Here is a 17,293-nt window from a genome sequence, read left to right as displayed (position 1 = left end):
GAGAAGTCACATCTGAGTCCAATTCCGTCACACTCAGGAAATACCACATATTTTAATGCATCTCTTGTACATTCACCCCTAAACCCCCAAACCATAGTTTTACACATTATTGGATCATATCATATACAATTTTCCTTCTTCCCCTTTCTTCTTCAACACCCCAAATTCTATATTCTACCATCCCAGAGAAGTCATGTTAATAACTAAATATATGCTTCAGTATTTTTCTCCACATTAAAATAATCCTTTTTTCTCTACAGGTAGGGTTTGAGAACCTTGAAAAATATTAATATCTGTGTAGCAATCACTAAAATCACAATAATTTCCTCCCCCCCCCAAAAAAAATATTGCCTTGTTCCCCTTTTCAGCCATTTCACTGGGTAAGTCAAAGTTTCTCATTGCATTTTCTTGATGAATACTGCAGTTGAGCACCTTTTCATCTAACTTTATCCATTTGTATGTTTTCCTTTGCAAACCATCTGTCCAAATATTTTGTCCACTTTTAAATTGTGTTGTTTGCCTTCTTCTTCTTAAGTTTTTATAGTTCTTCATATATTCTGGATACAAGTTCATTGTCCAATATATTTATTAAGAATATTTTCTTCTAGTCTGTGGATTGCATTTTCATTTTTAAAATGTCCTACTGGAGTAGCCATTTCTAATTTTGATGCAATCCAGTTCAGTTCATCTTTTTTTTTTCTTATGGTTTATGTTTTACGTAGCCTAAAATTTTTTATCTACCCCATGATCGTGGGGATTTTTTCCTATGTTTTCTTTAATAGAATTTACTCCTAGTCTTTACATTTAGGTTAATGAACCATTTTGATTTAATCTCTTGAGTATAGTGTCACTTAAAAGGTGAGGTTTTAAGTTTTCTATGCAGTTATACATCACAATTTATTGAATATATTTTACTTTTCTCATTGAATTGCCTTGGCACTTTCATAAGAAATTAATTAATTTAAGAGTGAGTGTAGCTCAGTGGTTGAAAACCTATTTCCCGTGTATGAGGTCCCAGGTTTAATCCCTGGTGCCTCCTAAAAAAATTATATCTATTTCTATACCCATACCTATACCTATACCTATACCTATACCTATACCTATACCTATACCTATACCTATACCTATACCTATACCTACACCTATACCTATACCTATACCTATACCTATACCTATACCTATACCTATACCTATATATCTATAACATAAATTTTACAAAATAATAATTAACATATCTGTGTGTCTTTTTCTGGACTTTCTCTTCAAATCCATTGATTTATATCCTTATCCTTATGCCAATACCATACCTAATTACTAATCTTTATGTCTTAGAACTGTTTTCCTTTTCAATTTGTGTGTATGTATGTGTAGGAGGGGTTCTGTAAAAATTTTAGATTCACCTTGCCAATTTAGAAAAAATGAAGTGGGAATTTCAATTGGAATTGTGTTGGGTATGGCAATTTGGGGCAGAATTGTCATCTTAAAAATGTTGAGTCTTTCAGCCCATAAACATGGCTTAGTTTTCCATTTATTTAGGTTTTCTTTCATTTCTCTTAGCAACATTTTGCAGTTTGTAGTGCACAGTTCTTACACATATTTTATTAAATATTTCCCTAAGTATTTGATATTTTTAATCCTGCATTATTGAATTGTTTACTTAGATCTTCCTAATTGTTCATTGCTAATGTGTATAAAAGCAATTTATTTTTATATATCAACCTTGCTAAACCCATTTTTTACCTCTAGTAAATTTTTGTAGATATTCTTTATAAACAATCATGTTATTGGTATAAAGGTAGATATACTTCCATTTCTTATCTGTATTCCTTTCATTTCTTTTACTTGCTGCATTGTACTGCCTAGGACCTTTTCATTAATGTTGCATGATGTTGATAAGACCTAAACCCTTTCATTTTTCCTGTTCTTAGGGGAAAGACAATAATTGATAATAATGTTTTTACCATTATGTATGTCATTGGCTAAGGATTTTGTCTTATAGATTTTCTTTATCAGTATTGGTAAATTTCCTTCTATTTCTGGTTTGCTGAGATTTTTTTCTCTCTCATAAATGGATGTTAAATTTTTTCAACAATTTTTTACATCAGCTGAGATGTTTGTGTGTATTTTTTCCCCCTTTAATTTGTTAATATTGTAAATTGTTGATTGATTTGCTTTCAAATGTTAAGCCAATCTTTCACAACCAGGGTAAAGCCCACTTTGTCCTGACATAATATTCTTAATATTACTTAGCCATGGTGCGTTATCTTTTTTATATATTGCTTAAATTAATTTGCTAAAGATTTTTAGGGACTGGTGTTAGTTTTATATTCTACAAACTTACTGACTTAGCTGACTTTTATGTGGGTCAGAAATCTGACATGACATGCTGCAGTGTTTTGCTCAGGGTATCATAAGGCTAAAATCAAGGTGTTAGCCAAGCTGATCCTTGCAGTCATGGGATTGAGATCCTCATTTCCTTGCTGCCTATTAAGTCAGTGCTTCTCTTGGCTCCTAGAAGTCACTTGCTTACCTTTCCATCTACTTCCCTCAATCTTCAAGATAGTTACATCATGCTAATCTTCCTTGTGCTTTGGAAATCTGAACTTCTCTTCTGCTGGAGAAAATTCTGTTTTAAAGGGCTCATGTGATTAGGTCAGAAACTTGGAGAGATAATCTTCCAGGTTTTATAAACTCAATTCTGCCATATTATGTAACCTTATCACAGGTGTAAAATCCATCATATTCATAGTCCCAGGGTTTACGCAGGGCTGGATGTGGTAAATGTATGCGACTTTTAGAATACTGCCCACCACAGCCTCCCATCTGCCTCCCCAAAGATTCAAGTCCATGTCCAATGCCTAACACACTTGCACTCTCCCAAGGTGTGCAATGGTCTCATTTCGATATGGTCTGTGCTCAAGTTCATAATCCCATCTAAATTTTATGAGCTCAAAAGTCCAAAATCTCATCATTTAAATCAAGCATATGTGGCTCCCTATATATAATCCATTAAGTACAACTCCTGGGGCACAACTCATCTAAGGAAACTAAAGAGACAAGTTATATGGACCCCCAACTCCCTACATACACTGTAGACAAGCACAGGATAATAGTTACAGGTATTCCAATTCAAAAAGGTCTATAAATGGAAGGTAAAGGAATGACTTGTCCAACGCAGTTTTGAAATCTTTCCAGGCAAGTGTCCAGTCCAGAGCTACTTGATTAGGTTTAAAGCCTAGGAATAATCTGTCATCATGCTCTGCTGTGTCCTCTGGGGTCTCAGTTGTGTCCTAGGGGTTCTTGCTATTCTCTCTGCACTCTTGACTTCATCTTCTTAGTCATATTTCCTTTTTCATGGCAGGTAGCATGTGTGTGCCACTGAATAATGTTATTTGCTTGCTTCTTGCCAGAAGAATTTTTGGTGCCCAACAACCTCCATTCATTTTGTGTTTTCTCTGTTTCTCTCCATCCACACTGGCAGTGTTTCTTCTTAAATATTTTCTTGAGTATCTTTATATCTTATTTATTTTTGCAACTATATTTTTGAGGGATATTGGTCTGTAATTTTCTTTTCTTGTGATGTATTTTATTATTGATATCACAATAAAGCTGGACCCATAAAATAAATTGGGAAGTGTTTTCTTTTCTATTTCCTAGAAAATAACGTAAATTTAGTCTTTTGTAGAATTTACCCAGTAGAGACATTTGGACTTCAGGTTTCTTTGTGAGAAGGGTTTCAAGACTGGTTTCGATATCTTTATGCAGTATAGTCTCATTCAGATTATTTATTTCTTCTTGAATCTCCTTTGGTAATTTGTGTCTTTCAAGGAATTTGCCATTTATTCTATGCTGCCTAACTTAATGGCATAAAGTTGTTCATAATATTTCTTTTATTATTTTTATAATGTCTCTAAGACTGTAGTGATGCCCCTTCTATGGTGTTAACAATCTGTTTTATGTCTTTTTTTCCTCACCACCTTTAGTACAGTTTTTCAAATTTTTTGATATTTTCAAAGAGCAATCTTTTGTTTCCTTGATTTGTTTTCTGTTTTCAGTTTTATCGATTCTGTCTTTACATTTATTATTTACTTTCTTCTTATCTGAGTACAAATTGGCTGTTTTTTCCTAGTTTCTAATGGAGAGTATTAAATCATTGATTTGAGACATTCTTTTCTTATATAAGCATTTAATTGTCTTCTAAGTGTTGCTCTAGCTGCATCCCAGAAATGCTGATGTATTGTGCTTTTATTATCATTGACTCAAAATATTTTCTAATTTTCTTTGTGAGTTGATCTTTGATCTGTGGGTTGTTTATACATAAGGTGTTTATTTTATTTTATTTTATTTTTTTAATTTATTTATTTTATTTCTCTCCCCTTTCCCCCCGCCCCCCCACCCCAGTAGTCTGTTCTCTGTGTCTATCTGCTGTGTGTTCTTCTTTGTCTGCTTCTGTTGTTGTGAGCGGCACGGGAATCTGTGTTTCTTTTTGTTACATCATTTTGTTGTGTCAGCTCTCTGTGTGTGTGGCACCATTCCTGGGCGGGCTGCACTTCTTTTGCACTGGGCGGCTCTCCTTATGGGGCACACTCCTTGCATGTGGGCTCCCCTACATGGGGGCACCCCTGCCTGGCACAGCACTCCTTGCACACATCAGCACTGCATGTGGGCCAGCTGCACATAGGTCAAGGAGGCCCCGGGTTTGAACCACGGACCTCCCATGTGGTAGATGGGTGCCCTAACCACTGGGCCAAGTCTGCTTCCCATAAGATGTTTAAATTCCAGACATCTGGGACTTTTTTAGGTGTTTTATTTGGTTGGTTTATAATTTAATTCCATTTTGTTCAGGGAACTTACTGCATCAAATTTCAAATCTTTTAAAGATTTACTTTATGATCCATTATGCAGTCTGTTTCTGTGTGTTTTATGAGAACTTGAAAATAGTGTACATCTGCAGTTTTTGATTGTAGTGCTGTGTAATCACCAGTTAGGTTAATGTGGTTGTTAGTGTCATTCAGATCTCCTAAATTCCTTCAGAGTTTTTGTCCAGATAATTAGAGAGGTTCACGAAAATCTCTAATAGTGCATTTATCCATCTCTACCTTTAATTCTGTCAGTTTTGCTTTATATATTTTGAATCTATTATTAGGAGCATCTATATTTATAATTGTTGTATCTTCTATTTCATTAAAATTTTTTTTCATTATCTTTTTTTTTTAAAGCTACATAGATCACACAAAATGTTACATTAAAAAATATAGGAGGTTCCTATATGCCCCACTCCCCACCACACCTCCCTCTTTTCCCACATCAGCAACTTCTTTCATTAGTGTAGTATATTCATTGCATTTGGTGAATGTATTTTGGAGCACTGCTACACAGTTTGGTTTATAATTTATATTGTAATTTACTCTCTTTCCCAGGCCATTCAGTGGATTATGGCAAGATATATAATGTCCTGCATCTGTCCCTTCAGTATCATTCAGGACAACTCCAAGTCCTGAAAATGCCCCCATATCACACCCTCTATTTCCCTCTCCCTGCCCTCAGCAACTCCTATGGCCACTGTCTCCACATCAATGATATAATATCTTCCATTGCTAGAGTCACAATAATTCTATAGTAGAATACCAGTAAGTCCACTCTAATCCATATTTTATTCCTCCATCCTGAGGATCCTAAGATGGCATTGTCCACTCTACTTCTAAATTGAGAAAGGGCTTAAATCCCACATGGCTGATGGATGGGATTATCCTGCTTGCAGCTGTAGACTCTCTTGGTTCCTTGGTGTGGTGGTTGACCATCCTCACCTCCTTATTGGCTAACCTGCCTAAGTCTAATGAACTGGAGAGTAGGTGTTGCAATTCTGCTGAGGCTCAGGGCCCAGCTGGCACATGGACTTTCCAGAGATTCAAGTCTCCTGAGCATACACCAACCTCAGCCCCAACCACAGGTTCAATAAAAGTGACAGAAGAGGCATGTGTAGAGAAGTCATATCTGAGTTCAACTGCATCACACTCAGGAGCACAAATTACAAAGTAAGTCCCACTGGCAAGGCACTGAACTCCAGAGCCATCTGCCATGACTGTAGGACCTGGGTGTCTCTGTAGCCCTCAGGAGCATCACTACCTGGGGTTCTATCTACTTTGGCTTGCCTCTGAGATCCTGCTGAGACATGCATAAGTCCAACCCCTCTGATGACCTCCTGACTCATTTTGAAGTCTCTAAGCCATATAAACACATTTGTCTTCACCATTTCCCCCTTTCATTCAAGGTCTTTTTCTAGTTGCATCACCAGCTGGTGCTTGGTAGTAATCCTTTGGCGCCAGGGAGGCTTATCCTTGGGAGTCATGTCCCACTCTGTGGGTAAAGTAATGCATTAATATGCTGAGTTTGGCTTAGAGAGTGGTCACATTTGAGCAACATGAGGCTCTCAGGAGGTAACTCTCAGGTACTCTGCAGCTTTAGGCTTAATTGAAATTTCAAGCACACAGGTTCATAAGCATAGTCACCAGTATCTAGGGCCCATCATTAGACCATCCTTCTTCACTGGTCTTTGCCCTTGCATTTGGGGGATTGTTGCTGTTCCATTGGGAAATGCAACAGAGCTCCCCAGGATGGGAACTCAGCACTCCCTCAGTTGTCATGTGAAACTCTACTCACTATGTCAATATCCAAAGAACATCCGAACATACCTATATACACCATAAGCATGCCCAGGCAAACTCCTTCCCATACATCCTGCAAATGACACCCCACACCAATGTTCCTCCCCTGCCATAGATGAATCCCTCTGTGATCCAAAACTTCTTAAAAAATGAAGCCTAATATATTGCCCAATTCAATTAATAGGAAAATGAAATAGTAATGGTAAATTTAAGGATTAGAATTAAACATGTAATAATTTTAAAATAAAGTAAAAAATAAATTTGTGTATTAAAAAATTGAAAAATATCATAACAATAGGTGTTTCCCTGTATGTACAGTGGCAAGGCAATCTCTTCCATTTCTTCATCGGTGAATACATCCTTTTTATTTTCTCTTATGTCTTCAAAAAGTTTTAGGTCACAGTAAAGTCACATTAAGAATACAGGGGACTCCCATATACCTAACATCAAATGCTTTTCCCCCTTCCCCAGCAGTGATCTTTTTATATGTGGATGTTACATTTATTAAACTGATGTACAGATATTGAAACATAGCTACTAACCATGGTTCCATTATGGTTTACATTATGGTTTACATTTTAGACTATACACTTTTATAAATTTTTGGTGCAACTGAACATGGTCTATGTCCATCATTGTATGATCATACAGAACACTTCCATTGCCCCCCAGTTACCCCCTCCTCCATCTATTCTATTCCTCTCTCTCCCTCCCCTTGGGGCCCACAATGACAACCAAGCTTCACTGCTTGAAGGGCAAGATTCATAAATACTTGCAACAATGCTGAGGGCTTGACACACTAGTCTGTTCTCTCCCATTGGGAGCCACTCATGCCCTCGAGAGACACCATCCCTTCTGTTTGAGAACATAAGTCCTCCCCAGGATGGGGGTATAACACCATCCCACTCATTGTATGCATCTCCACCCACTGATATTTTACACTATGACAAGATAAGCACTCACACATTCCCTAGAAGTCTGCCCCGGGTGCACCCTGTGCCAGATGCCCCTTGTCAAACACCTTAAACCAGTAACCCTTCCTTATTATATTTTCTAAAGAGTTTTCTCAACATTATAGTTTTAACCATGTACCTGACAATCTCCTGTGTTCACCTGTTCTCCCCAACCCTCTCCCCAATTCCATGGACCACCTGATCCATACTCCCAACCCTAACCCACCTCAAGCCTGCAAAGCCCAACCCAATATCCCGATACCCCGTTCTTATCCCTTCACTGCACAATTACTTATCTCCCTTTTATCATAGATTTCACTATGGGTAATTTCACAGTGGGTATTGACTCACAACCTTCTTCTCCTCCCCCTATTTCCTGTAAGCCTATCTTCCAGTCTCTAGCTCTCTGAGACAGCTTGATATGCTTAATTCGTATTAGATTAGAGAGGTCATGTAGTGTTTGTCCTTCAATGCCTGCCTTCCTTCACTCAGCATTAGGTCCTCAAGATTCATTAATGTTATCCCCTGTGTTAGTATTGTATTTCTTCTTATAGCTGAGTAGTATTCTGTTGTATGTATATACCACATTTTGTTTATCCAATATTCTGTTGATGGACATTTGGGTTGATTCCAACTTTTGGCAATAGTAATAATGCTGCTATGAACATTGGTGTGCATATATCAGTTGGTGTCCTTGTTTTTAGTTCTTCTGTGTATACGCAGCAGTGGAATTGCTGGGTCATATGGCAAATCTATAGTTAGTTTTTTGAGGAACTGCCAAACTGTCCTCCACAATGGCTGGATCCTTCTACATTCCCACCAGCAGTGGATGAGGGTTCCCATTCCTTCACATCCAATTCAACAGTTGTAGTCCTCTGTTTTTTTAATAGCCACCAGTATAATAGGTGTAAGATGGTATCTCATTATAGCTTTGATTTGCATTTCTCTAATTGCTAGTGACTTTGAGCATCTTTTCATGTGCTTTTTAGCAATTTGTATTTCTTCTTTTGAGAAGTATTTGTTCAAATCTCTTTTTATTTTTGAGATATAGGATTTCTTTATATATGCTGGATATTAGGCTCCTATCAGATACATGGTTACCAAATATTTTCTCCCTCTGGGTAGGTGATATTTTCACTTCCTTGACACACTCCTTTGAGGTGCAACAGGCTTTAATTTTGAGGATGTCCCATTTATCTGTTTTTTCTTTCACTGCTTGTGCTTTGGGTGTGAAGTTTATGAAGCCATTTCCTATTACAAGGTCCTGTAAATGCTTCCCTACATTGTCTTCTAAGGTCTTTATGGTCTTGGCTCTTATATTTAAATCTTGAGTTAATTTTTGTATAAGGTGTGAGATGGTATTCTTCTCTCATTCTTTTGCATATGGATATCCAGTTCTCCAAGCACCATTTGTTGAAGAGGCCATTCTCTCCCAGTTGAGTGGGCTTGCTGGCCTTGTCTAATATCAGATGACTAAATATGTGATGATCTATATCTAAGGTCTTAATTTGGTTGCATTGGTCAGTATATCTATCCTTGTGCCAATACCATGCTGTTTTGATCACTATAGCTTTGTAGTATGTTTTAAAGTCAGATATTGTGATTCCTCTGATTTCCTTTTTCTTTTTCAATAAGTCTTTAGCTATGTAGGGATTCTTTCCCTTCCAAATAAATTTCATAGTTTTTCCAGTTCATTAAAAAATGCTATGTTGATTTTTATTGGGATTGCATTAAATCTGTAGATCAGTTTGCGTAGGATAGATATCTTAATGATATTTAGTCTTCCTATCCATGAACAGGGAATATTCTTCCATTTATTTAAGTCTTCTTTGATTTCATTTAACAATGTTGTGTAGTTTTCTGTGTGTAAGTCTTTTACATATTTAGTTAAATTTATTGCTAGGTATTTGATTTTTTAAATTTACTGTTGTAAATGGTATTTTTTTTTCTTGATTTCCCCCTCAGATTGCTCATTAATGGTGTACAGAAATGCTACTGATTTTTGCACAATGGTCTTATAACCTGTGGCTTTACTGAACTCATTTATAAGTTCTAGAAGCTTCATTGCAGATTTCTCAGGGCTTTCTATGTGCAGGATCATGCCACCTACGAATAGTGAAATTTTGACTTCTTCCTTTCCAATTTGGATGCCTTTTATATCTGTTTCTTGCCTCAGTGCTTGCAAGTACTTCTAACACAATGTTAAATAGGAGGGGTAATAGTGGTCATCCTTGTCTTGTTCCTGATCTTAGAGGGAAAGATTTTAGGATTTCACCATTGCATATGATGTTAGCTGTGAGTTTTTCATATATATACCTTTTATCATGTTCAGAAAGTTTCCTTCTATTCCTATCTTTCGCAGTGTTTTTATCAGGAAAGAGTGCTGTATTTTGTCAAATGCTTTTTCTGCCTCTGTAAATATGATCATGTGATTTTTTCTTTCAATTTGTTTATGTGGTATATTACATTGACTGATTTTCTTATGTTGAACCACCCTTGCATGTCAGGGATGAAACCCATTTGGTTATGGTGTATAATTTGTATGAGTGTTGTTGAATATGATTAGCAAGTATTTTGTTGAGGATTTTAGCATCTAGGGTCATTAGAGATATTGGTTTGTAATTTTTCTTTCTTGTGGTGTCTTTGTTTGACTTTGGTATTAGGGTAATGTTGGCCTCATAGAATGACTTAGGTAACATTACTGCTATTTCAATTTTTTTGGAAGATTTTAAGCAAGATTGGTGTTAGTTCTTTCCAGAATATTTGGGAGAATTTACCTTTGAAGCCATCTGGCTAGGGACTCTTCTGAGTTGGGAAGTTTCTATTGATTGATTCTATTTCTTTACTTGTGATTGGTTTGTTGAGATCAATTTCTTCTTTCATCAATGTAGACTGCTTATGTGTTTCTAGGAATTTGCCCATTTCCTCTAAATTGTCCTTCTTGTTGCCATATAGTCTTTTAAAGTATCCTCTTATGATAGTCTTTATTTCTTCAGGGTCAGTGTTGATATCCCTTTTCTCATTTCTTATTTTTTGTATTTGTATATTCTCTCCCTTTTTCTTTGTTAGTCTAGCTAAGGGTTTGTCAATTTTATTGATCTTCTCAAAGAACCATCTCTTTGTTTTATTTTTTCTAGTGCTTTCTTATTTTCTATTTCATTTATTTCTGCTTTGATCTTTCTTTCTTTCTTTCTTTCTTTCTTTCTTTCTTTCTTTCTTTCTTTCTTTCTTTCTTTCTTTCTTTCTTTCTTTCTTTCTTTCTTCTCTCTTTGGGGTTAGTTTGTTGTTCTTTGTTAATTCCTCCAAGTGTGCAGTTAGGTCTTTGATTTTAACTCTTTCTTCTTTTTCAATATATGAATTTATGGCTACAAATTTCTCTCTCAGTACAGCTTTTGCTCCATCCCATACGTTTTGATATGTTGTGCTGTCATTTTCATTAGTGTCAAGGTAGTTACTGATTTCTTTTGAGATTTCCTCCTCGACCTACTGTTTGTCTAAGAGTGTGTTGCTTAACTTCCATATCTTTATGCATAATCTGGTTCTCTGGACCTTGCAGATTTCCAGCTTCATTCCACTGTGGTCAGAGAAATTATTTTGTATGATTTCAATGTTTCTGAATTCATTGAGACATTTTCCTGTGGCCTAGCATGTGGTCTATTTTGGGGAATGATCCATGTGCCCTTGAGAAGAATATATATCATGCTGTATTTGGGTGTAGTGCTCTGTATATGTCTATTAGGTCCAGATATTCTAACATTTTATTCAAAGTCTTTGTTTCTTTATTGATTCTCTATCAAGATGTTGTGTCTAATGGTGATAATGGTGTATTAAAGTCCCCCACTATAATTGTAGAGGCATCTATTCCTCCACTTAGTTTTTCCATTGTTTGCCTCACATATTTTGAGGCACCCTGGATAGGTGCATTAATGTTTATGATTGTTCTTTCTTCTTAAAAGATTACCCCCTTTACTAATATATAGTGTCCATCTTTGACTCTCACAATAGTTTTTAATTTAAAATCTATTTTGTCCAATATTAGTATAGCTACTCCTGCCCTTTTTGGTTATTGTTTACTTGTAAGATTGTTTTCCAGCCCTTTGCCTTCAACCTCCTTGAATCCTTGGGTCTAATGTAGGTTTCTTGTAGACAGCATATAGATGGGTCATATTTCCTTATCCATTCTGCCAATCTGTGTCTCTGCATAGGTATGTTTAATCCATTAACATTCTGTGTATTACTCTCAAGGAATTACTTAGATTAGCTCTATTTTCTTTGGATATGCATATGTCATATGTTGTTTTTATTTCTCCTTTTGCCTTTTTAGTTGTTCTTACACTGTTCTCCAACTTTGTCCTGTTCTTTTCTTTCAACTTGCAGAACTCCCTTTAGTAGTTCTTGATGGGCAGGTTTCTTGTTGGCATATTCTCTTAGTTTCTGTTTATCTGTGAATATTTTGAACACTTGTCATTTTTAAATGCCAGCTTTGCTGGATAGAGTATTTTTGTCAAAAATTTTTTCCTTTTCATACCTTGACTATGTCATACCACTGCCTTCTTGCCCCCATGGTTTCATATGAGAAATCAGCACTTGATCTTATTGAGCTTCCCTTGTATGTGATGGTTCTCTTTTCTCTTGCTGCCATCAGTATTTTCTCTTTGTCTTACGCATCGGATAATTTGACAATTATATGTCTTGTGGTAGGACTGTTGGGATTTACATGGTTTGGGGTGTGCTACACTTTCTGGACATGTACATCCACCTTCCTCAATGGATTTAGGAAGTTTTCAGCCATTATTTCCTCCAACATCCCCTCTGTCCCCTTTCCCTTCTCTTCTTCTGGGATGCCTATAATGCATATGTTTGTGGCTTTTTGTGTTGTCATTCAAGTCCCTGAGTTACTTCTGGATTTTTTTCTTTTTATCTATCTGTTCTACTATCTGTCTGATTTCAGATGCACTCTCTTCCACATCACTAATTCTTTCCTCTGCCTGTTCAAATCTGTTGTTATTTGATGAGAGTGTGTTTCTGATTTCTTGCATTGTGCCACTCATCACCATCATATCTGTTATCTTTTTGTGTATGTTTACACTTCTTTAGTATATTCTCCAAGTGTTTTCTTAGTATCCTTAATATCCTTATTTCTTCCATCACTTCATTAAGCTAATCCATGACATTTGTTTGGACAGCTTTGATTATTTATTTGATGTTCTGTTCCTTTTCCTGGTTTATAGTTTGTTCATTGGCTGGGCCCTTTCTTCCTGATTGTTGGTATGTTTTCCAATTTTTTGTTGTTGTCTGGTCATTTTATGCTGATGGGTTTGTTTAGTTGATTTACTTCTCTGTCTAGTCTTGGGTTTTATTTAGTTGCTGTTTTTGTGTGTATGTTAAGTTTTCTCTTTGGCACTTTGTTTTTCTTACTCTATTTCCTTATTGTCTAAATTCCCTTGAAGGAAAAAGATTAGGGTCAGGGAAAGCAAAAGAGTTAAGAAAAGAAAAAGAATAATAGCAATATTGATATTAAAAGTTAGCAGAAGAACCATATAAGACCTAGGAGAATGAATATCAAACTCATGTAAGCAGCATAGAATTATAGGAATAAAATGTGGAGTACCTACAATGAAATGAGAAACTGAATATGGAGAAGAATATAGAATGAATTAAAAGGACTGCTTGATAGGAGATAGGGTAAGAGAAAAGAAAGGACAAAAACAGAAAGAGTTAATAAAAGATAGAAAACAGAATAGAAGTGTTAGAAATAAAAAGGCAGAAAAATTGGGGGCTAAAGAGAGGTAGAATGTAAGAGCAACAACAGGAGGCAGAAGATAGGAAGATGTAGGAAGGAAAAGAGATAGCGTTGGTAGCCAAAATCAGGATACACAGAAAAGAGGAAATCAAAGAAGAGGAAACACAGCAAACAAGAAACAAGCCAGCAGCACCTAATTAAAAAAAAAAAGAGGAAGGAAAGACAAGAAAACAAAAAAGCGGACCAAACCACAAGCAGGGAGTCAACCAAACATTAAGAATAAGAAGACTTCCCAATTATGCTCCTGTAGAGCTTGCCAGGCTGCCAGTGTTTATCAATCAATTACCCTGCGCAGATTTTAAAGTGGGTTTTAGTGAGTAAACTGAGTTAAATTATATAACAAAAGTAATCTTTTTTTTTTTTTTTAGGAAAAATAAGAGACAAGGGAAGCTAATACAAGGATAATGTCTATGTTTTAACTGTCCTTAATTTTATCACCTAGATGTTTAATATCCCAGTGGGTCACTACTCTAAAAGGAGCTGGGAATTAAGCTGGAAGCCTTGCACATCCAAATCTGAAACTCTTCCCCTGAGCTAAACTTTCTCACTGCATTGATTTGCTCTTCAGAAAGAGTCCCTTTCCCAAGGCAGGATTGACTCTGCAATTGAATAAACTGCTGATTAGGAATCTGTCCTTCCCTCCCCAACCCCCTTTCTTTCTTAACTGCTTCTCTCCAGGCGCAGCAGGAAGCTTGTGTGAGAGTTCTCTTTTGAAATTCAAATGAGACCCTCCTAACTTAATTCAGCACAGAAAAAAATGACTCTCAATCTCTTTGAGAGGGAGGACCCACACCTTGCAGGGAACCCTAAATATGCTCTTGGAAGCTTAGTAAGGACTTCCTACTGTCCCCCTCCCTTAGGTGAGTTGCACAGGACTAGTTAATTGCTTGACTCCACCTTTTCCCTGACCAATTCTCCCTATCCCAGGGAGGTTAGGTAAATCAGATTGCCAGAGCAGATTTGCCTCTCCCCTCTTCCTGGTTTCTCCTTAAACCAGCTGGCATGCTCCTCAAAGCTCAAAAAAGGGGGGTCCAGACAGTTGTTGGACCCTTCTCCACCCTGCATCAGAATCCTTCCACTCAAGGAGTTTGTCTCCTCACAGCTGTGTGCCTGGGAAGATTCAGGAAATGTCCAGGCTTCCTGCCCTGAGGGAGGGGCTTACTTGTCCCACAGCTCCAGCCTCAAGAGCCAGAAATTCACCGTTTTATCTTGGGCAATCACTCTTTTTGTCCTGCTCTCTCCAGATTGATGTCCTGAAGCCTCCTGCTTTGTGGGTTCCCAAAACTGCTCACTCGGGCAGGATTTTGTCCCCACTCAGTCGTTTTTTTGTAGGAGAGATGATGTGGGTGCACTCAATCCAATGTCATCTTGGCCCCTCCTCCCTTCTATTTCATTTTAAAGTGCCCCTTATCCCTACTTATATTCCTTGTCTTGAAGTTTTTTGGTCTGATATTAATGCATCTGCTTGAGCTTTCCTTCTCTAGTCTTTTACTTTTATTTGTTTCTTTCTATTTAAAGTGAATCTTTTGTGTAGAATTTATGGCTTTTCTTTTTTGTTGTTTTTGTTGCTCTGGTTGTTCTTTTAAAATACAGGCTAATAATCTCTGCTTTTGGATTGGAATATTTAGTCCACTTAAAATTAATATAATTTTTGATATATTTGTATTTAGATTTGTCAATTTGCTATTTGCTTTTTATTGATCTTATTTCCTTTTTGTTCATTTACTCCTCCTTTTCTGACATCTTTTGAATTAATACATGAATTTTAGCATTTTATTGTGCTTTCTTTTGGCTTTATAGCTATTTCTGCCTGCATTTTGCTATGGGGGATTACTCTTTGGGTTATGATATGCATCTTGAATTTATCCCAATCTACTTAGAGCTAATATTGAATTATTTCAAAGAAAATGTATGACCCTTGTAGCATATTTCCACATGCCCAATAGAGTATTGTATTAGTCAGCCAAAGGGGTATTGATGCAAAGTACCAGAAATCTGTTGGATTTTATAAAGGGTATTTATTTGAGGTAAAAGCTTATAGTTACAAGGTCCTAAAGAGTACAACTCAAGGTACTGTAAGAGGTACTGAAGCTGGCTAGTAAGATAGGGAATCAATAGGTGGATCTGGAACCTGGCAGAGAGTCCACATGGACATCAATAATCCCCATGATGGCTGCTGGAAGACCCTCCCCAAGATTCTGCCATTCAGTACAGGATTTTCTCCAGAAGCCAAGAGAAGCCCTGGATATTTCTCAAGGACTTTATCATTGGACCTTCCCAGAGGACTGATGGGTGGGGTAGCAAACAGCTGGAACTCCTTCCATGCCATTAGCCAAGGGGTGGTTCAAAAAGCAGGGTGCAAGGCCTAAATGCGCTCTCTTGCCTTTGGGTCCCTGTTCCTGCCCTCTGCACCCTGCTCTTGCCATTTTTCCTCTGCCATGATGGCCATGCAAGTAAAACCTGGGCATTTAAAATCTATAATGGGGAATTGTAGTCTGTAAATCAGCCCTCTTTATCACTTTTCAGCCCCTTCCTCTCAACCTGGGACACTTGATGTGCTATTTTCTCCCATTTCTCACCCTCCCCCCCAACCCGAATAAATTGCTGGCCTAACTCACCTGATGCGCTCTTAAAATTCATTTCTACAGCATAGTTGAGAACCTAGACAAAATCCGGTAACAGTACTTTCTCACCAAATGTCTATTCCATGTATTTGAAGCAAGATGGTTGCCAATATCTGTGAGGGTTCAGCCTTCCCCTTTCCTATTAGGGCTCTTTGGGCCCAGCTTCTTCCAATCTCAGCTGTAGGCTGGAGGGCTCATTTCTTTTCTGGCCTGCTCAGCTGTTGAGGGTTCTAATCTCTTCTGCTGCAAACTCAGGCAAATGCATAGATTGCACTTGTGTGTGTATTTTTGACACCTATAGTAATTATTATTTGAAAACAGGGAATCTAAATAATACCTTTAAAACCTCTGGGTTCTGTCATATTTTCTGAGAATCTTTTCTTTTTTTCCCTAGTAGGGCATTGTTTCTTGGATTTGAACTTCAAATAAATTCCCCCTCTTGTTACATAGGAATTTTTATTTCTGGTTTGTTTTATTCTGACACACTGTATTCTTTTTTTTTTTTTTTAGCCCAGCCCCTGTGGAACTCTTCTGTGCCTGTGATTTCAGCATTCAGACAAAGAGTGAGCAGGGATAAAGGTCACCCTTTCTCTTTCATTGGTTCTTGTTATTCCCTAATTTCTAATTGCTTTGTCTATTTTGGCTGTGCACTCTGACATTTCAAACTTGCTGGCACCTGAGTTGTATAAGGTTGGGGAATACGCTCAGTTAAGAAAAGTAACACAGATCTGGTCCACATCACTCTTTCTTTGAAGAGTAGATTCTCTGTGTTTCTGTGAACCTTTCCTCTGGATTACCTGGGATCTTGCCCATGCATGCATAGTTCAGTTGTCAGCCAGACATTTGGGAAGTTTGGGTCACAAATTTTCTTTGATTCTCAGGCTGGCATAATTTACCTTTAGCTGACATCTTTCCCAGATCTCAACTCTGGTTGCTATTTTACCTGGTAAGGTTGTGTTGTTCCTTTGCCTTCCCGGCCCCAAGCCTTAGCTCCTGGGACTGGGCAATGCCCTTGGGCTAGGGAATTCACAAACTCTGTTCTTTCCCCTTTTTTTGTGTTTTTGTTTTTTTAGCTTCTGTGTGCTTTTGGACACTTTCCAGGATCTTTAAATAGTTCTTTTTTAATTGTGCAATTTGTGTAATTATTATTTGTGGAAAGTTGGTGCAACCATTTCTTTCCTCCACCATTACTAGAAATTAGGTCTTGACTTTTTTAATCTTGTCTTTTTTATTGCCAAATTAGTAATT

This window comes from Dasypus novemcinctus, chromosome 5 (genome assembly GCF_030445035.2).
Source record: "Dasypus novemcinctus isolate mDasNov1 chromosome 5, mDasNov1.1.hap2, whole genome shotgun sequence".
Taxonomy (NCBI): Eukaryota; Metazoa; Chordata; class Mammalia; order Cingulata; family Dasypodidae; genus Dasypus; species Dasypus novemcinctus.
The sequence above is the reverse complement of the archived record's forward strand: the minus strand, read 5'-3'. Positions refer to the sequence as shown.